The sequence below is a fragment of the Prionailurus bengalensis genome, chromosome E2, assembly GCF_016509475.1.
Source record: "Prionailurus bengalensis isolate Pbe53 chromosome E2, Fcat_Pben_1.1_paternal_pri, whole genome shotgun sequence".
Lineage (NCBI taxonomy): Eukaryota > Metazoa > Chordata > Mammalia > Carnivora > Felidae > Prionailurus > Prionailurus bengalensis.
In genome coordinates this window covers 510,041-515,443 of record NC_057352.1, presented here as the reverse complement: position 1 = coordinate 515,443, position 5,403 = coordinate 510,041, and the positions used below count along the sequence as shown (strand labels likewise).

At 51.4% G+C, this 5,403-nt stretch overlaps 1 long non-coding RNA gene across 1 annotated transcript; it reads left to right on the top strand.

Annotated features, from left to right (window-relative positions):
* The first annotated feature begins 725 nt into the window (after positions 1-725).
* Positions 726-1,637, top strand: LOC122494682. Its single transcript, XR_006300249.1, has 3 exons — positions 726-945; positions 1,359-1,466; positions 1,590-1,637. It is a non-coding gene; the product is annotated as an uncharacterized LOC122494682 (long non-coding RNA).
* The last annotated feature ends 3,766 nt before the right edge of the window (positions 1,638-5,403 follow it).

Here is a 5,403-nt window from a genome sequence, read left to right as displayed (position 1 = left end):
CAGGCTCTGGGCTGATGGCTCAGAGCCTGGAGCCTGTTTCCGATTCTGTGTCTCCCTCTCTCTCTGCCCCTCCCCCATTCATGCTCTGTCTCTCTCTGTCTCAAAAATAAACATTAAAAAAAAATTTTAATTCACCCCAAATTAGTAAATACTGAGTTCTTCAATCACATTAGCCACATTCCAACTGCTCAGTAGTTACAAATAGAACATCTCCCTCAACTCTAGAAAGCTCTTGCACAATTCTAGTCTAAGATAAGTGGCTGATTTCTTTAATCTCCCCTTGTGATCAACTGACTAGTGGGAAGGAAGGGTAGAGAAGGTTAGCCTGCACATCAGGAGTCGACTCCACCAGGCACAGCAGAGTGCTGTGCATGGTTTTTTATGCGGGCTTCACTAAAAAATGAAAACAAAAAGGACGTAATTGGGAGGAATGAGCATATGACTACATAGAAGGTAATGATGTGGTTTCTTGAGTTTTTTGAGTAATTGGAAGAATTACTGGTTCTTAGAGGGCATTTGCTGAAGCTTTACAGGATGCACAGGGCTCAGGGGTTGGGGGGGGGGGGGGGCTGGGAATACCCCAAACTATAGTTAGACGAGTGTGGGCGTACGTGAGTGTGCGAAGAGAAAGAAAAAAGTCCGCTGCATATCTGCAAGAACTTACATAGATCCATGCGTGTTCATATCCGTCTGGTCCCCCGCGACAGCGGCTCATCAACACGCTCCCACGCTCCCTTCGTGGCTCGTCGCCCTCTGGACTCCATTTCCCACAAGGCGAGTCACCTGTGCCGGCTCCTGGTATGCAGCGGGCAGGGCCCCCTCCGAGGTCCGGCCCCGAGCCGAGCGCGGGCCGTCGGCGGAAGTGAGAGCCGGAAGTGCCTTCGACGTGTGCGGAGGCTGGCGGCTGGCGGCGCTGCCCGCCTGTGACGGGGGCCCGCGGCCGAGGTGAGTCCGCGGTCCTGGCGTGGTGGCTTTCGTGGGTGTGAGGGACGACGAGGCCCGCGTGTACGCAGCGGGAGTGACTGGTGGCCGGGTGGGGCTCGGAGGGGAGCGCGGACCCGGCGATGGGTCGCGGGAGGTCGTGGGGGAGGGGAGAGAGGAGGGACCGTGTGCGCGTGCCGCAGGGTATGAGGAAGAGACCTATGCGTGCCCATGAGACCTCAGCTGTGTGTGGCCGAGTGTGACACTGCACGTGTGCGTGTCAGAGGAGGGCTGTCTTGCATGTGAGGTACCACCTGAGTGTGTATATGAGATGTCGGGGGCGCGGGGGGCGGGGGACCCAGTGCGTCACTTGTCTGTGTAGGTGTGTCCTCAGGTGTGTGCACGTGGCTGAATGTGTCACCACCTGTGCGTTTCAGAAGTGAAGGGTGTATTGCATGCGAAGCACCACCTGTGTGGGCAGATGAGACCTCCTGTGTGTGCGGACCCCAGCACAGCCCTTGCCTGTGTCTGCAGTGTGACCTCAGGTATGTGCATTTGACTGGGCATGTTACCGCTGGTGCATCAGAGAAGAGTGTATTGCATGTGTGACACCATTTGTGTTTTTTTTTAAAATTAAATTTTAATGTTTATTCATTTTTGGAAGACAGAGACAGAGCATGAGTGGGGAAGGAGCAGAGAGAGGGAGACACAGAATCCGAAGCAGGCTCCAGGCTCCGAGCTGTCAGCACAGAGCCTGACGCGGGGCTTGAACTCACGAACTGTAAGATCATGACCTGAGCCGAAGTCGGATGCTCAACCGACTGAGCCACCCAGGCGCCCCATGTGTGACACCATTTGTGTGTGCAGATGAGACTTCAGGTGTGTGCGAGTGGTCAGGTGTGTCACCATGCATGTCTGTGTGGGGAAGGGGTGTTTTGTGTGTGTGACACCTCCTTTGTGTCTGCAGGTGTGAACTCAGGTGCGTGCTTATGGCCCATACCCCTTAGCTATCACTCCCCATTCCCCATTTCCGCAGCCTCTGGCAACCATTAATCTTTCTGTTAATTCTCTCTTAATTAATCTTTCTCTGTTCCGGACATGCGATATAAATTAAATGGGACCATACAATGTGTGGGTTTGTTGTGTCTGGGTTTTTTCACTGAGCATGTTTTTAAAGTGCATCCATGTTGTGCTATGTGTCAGTACTTCATTCATTTTTATAGCTGAGTAATACTCCATTATATGGATATACCAGTTTGTTTACCCAAATAATGCTGCTGTGAACATTCACTTACAGGTTTTTGTGTAGACATGTGTTTTCCATTTGGGGGAAGGAAGCAGTTGGGTCTGTCCCAGGGAAGCCCACGTGTATGGCCACACCCACTCCCTGTTGCCTTTGCTCACCCAGCAGTGCTTCATTTTCCAGAATTCCAGCCCTGAGCCCCTAAGTGAGTGCCAGAAGCCTGATTGCTGTATGGGAGTAGATGGGAGGAGGCGGGGGCTCTCTCCCACAACCTGGGCTCTTTGTCTGGGACTAAGACCGCATGCCCCCCGTCCTGTAACTGCTGAGGTCAAGCAGCCCAGAGACGGAGCAGAGTAGCAGGCAATGGAACCTGAGGAGCCAGGTGAGGCGCATGGCAGGGTGGTGGTCACAGGGCTGGACATTTTCAGAAACTAGATCTTCCTCAAAACATGTGCTGCTCCTGCTGCCTTCACTCTGCTGCCCTGCCATCCTCAGCCTAGTCCAGACTGTCACCTCTTCACAGGTCTGCTGCCTCCCCCTGCCCCCTCTGTTGCTCTCCACACAGCACCAGAGGGGTCTTTACACCCTGAACAGTGAGGCCACCCCTGCCTTAAACCTTCCGTCCCTGCCCTGGCTGTCACAGCAGGTCGGCAGACTCTCCCTGTAAAGCACTGGGTAGCAAACGTTCTCAGCTTTGCAGGCCAAGAGGCAAAACCAAGGATGTCAAATCAAGTAGATACTTACCTAACGAGAGAGAAAACACATACCCACACGTTTTTTTTTTTTTTGTCCTGATGAAATCCAGAACTTCACTGAATGCTGAAATCTGAATTTCACTTAACGTTAATCTGATGACTTTTCCCTCCCAAACACTTAAAAATGGAAAAACTATTCTCAGCTCATGGTCTCTGCAGAAATAGGCAGTAAGTGGAGCTGAGTTTGCTGACCCTGATTTGACCAGATCCACACTTCCCATGCCTTCTGAGGCCTGCATGACCTGATTTCTTCCTGTTTACAGGCCTCACCTATAGCTCTCCCTTGGCCCACCCCCTGGTTGCTGAATAGCATTTAAATTTAGGTATTACCTCAGAGGCCCTCACTAACCACCTGACCCAAAACAGGTGCCACACACATCTACATTATGGGTTTGTTTGTTTTTTTAGCACTTTTACACATTTTACACATGTGTTTTTTACACATTTGAAGACTTTATACTTGTTCCCATTCATCACAGACTGCAAGTTTCATGATATCGTGCACAGTCCATGGAGTATTTGTTGAATGAATGAATAAACAGCCTTCACTATTACCCAGTTTTACAGATAAAAAACCCAGGCCTCAGGGGATTGAACAACCCAAGGTCACCCAGCAGAGAGTGGTAAGGTAGATTTGATTCTAGGTCTGACAGACTCCAATTATCCCTCACACTCACTGTCTCCAGTCTAGGAATGACACTGGGAGGAAGGTGTGGGCACTGGGTGCATCAGGGCCCCAGGGATCAGTTCTCCACTTTCACCCCTGTGCGGAGGGGCAAAAGGCCTCACATCAGCCCTTCCCTATTGGGAGTCTGTCAGGAACTGAATTCAAGACAGCTGGGACTATCGCTTTTCCCCTCTTCTGAGCACTTGCCTACTTGGTATCTCACTTTGTCCCCAAACAGTCTCTGTAGAGGCATCCTGACAGGTGTCTGCTACCAGTGATGTCCATAAAACTGATAGCATGGGGCTGAATCTTCAGACTATTACACAGCATACGATTTACTTTGTATAAAGTTCAAGAATAGGCACAGCTCATGTGTGCCGTCAGAAATCCCAGCAGCAATCACCCTGGGGCTGGGTAGGGCTTCGCCTGGAAAGTGTGCCTGGTGGGAGCTGTCCGTGGTTCTGAAAAGTCCTAGTGCTGAGCTGTCCAAAATGGTAGCTAACAGCCACATGTAGATATTAAAATGTGAATCAGTTAGACTTCAAATTACACATCCAGTTTCTCAGTCACACCACCTGTGTTTTTTGCTGTTCAGGAGCCACATGGGGCATATGGCTGCTGAATTGGACAGCACAGCTCCAGGACATTTCCATCCTCAGAAAGTTCTAGAGCTTAGTCTGGATGGTTGCTACACAGATGTGTACATTGGTCAAAACTGATTGAGCTGAGCACTCATACCTCTATTAACAGTGTATCTTTTTGAGAGCATAGACTCAAGTCTGACTGCCTACCTGAGTTCACATCCTCACCTATCACTTGCTTCACACCTTTGATTTAATCTCTCTGTGGCCCCCTTTCCCCACTTGTATAAGAGGGTGATGATAGTACCTCTTTTTCCTCATGTTACGGAACTTAGCCAGCATTGCACAATAACCCCTTGAGAAGTTTGCAGCCTGGGCGTGGTGTGGAGCCACAGCTGCCCATAGGGACTCAGCCTAGGCTCATGGGTAGTTTCTGTTTTAGAGGCAGGGGTCTGAGGCCCAACTTCCAAGCATTGAATCAGAGGGCCACTTTCTGTGGAGGCCTGAGCTCAGTGACCCCCTGCCCAGCCTGGGAGCCAGGACAGGATGGAGGGTGCAAAGGTGGTGTGGCTTCTGGCAGCAGGGGCACCATGAGGTGTTCCTATGTTATGTTATATTTCACAAAGGCTTTCTGAGACTTAATGCCATCCATCCTCCTGTCCTTTTTGTACCCAAGAAGAAATAGGTCCAGAGCAGGGATGTGGCCAGTTAGTGGCACATGGTGGAACTGCAGTTTCTGGGCTTCCTACTCCAAGTATTTTTCATCCTCTGGATCACCGTGGGTCCATGGCAGCTATATAGACCCCTTCACCAGAGCCCAGGTGGGCTGCCACATCCCCAGACTAATTCTGGGGGGTGTGGGTCCACGTGGATACAGCCTTCTCCACAGGACTCATTATCTCGGTTGGTCATGGGTGGGGACGTGTGGGGGTGCTTCCCCGCAGAAGCTCAATTCAAGCAAGCATCTTCCCCCTTGACGCCTAGTTTCCTTAGTGTAAGATGGGTCTGGTAGTGTTGATCCTAACCATCACTCTCAGGAACAGAGTGAGGATCAAGCAAGCTGATGTAAGGGGCCCACAGCATGCCTGCCATATGTTAGGGGCTCTGGTTCTGCCAAGCCCTGGAAGGTAAGCAGGAGCAACACTTGTGGGAGGGTCTGGGCTGGGAGGGCTGGAGCCCCTGGGAGAGAGGCTAGTGGCCCGTGAGGGGAGGGATGTGAGGTGAGAGGGCTTTGGG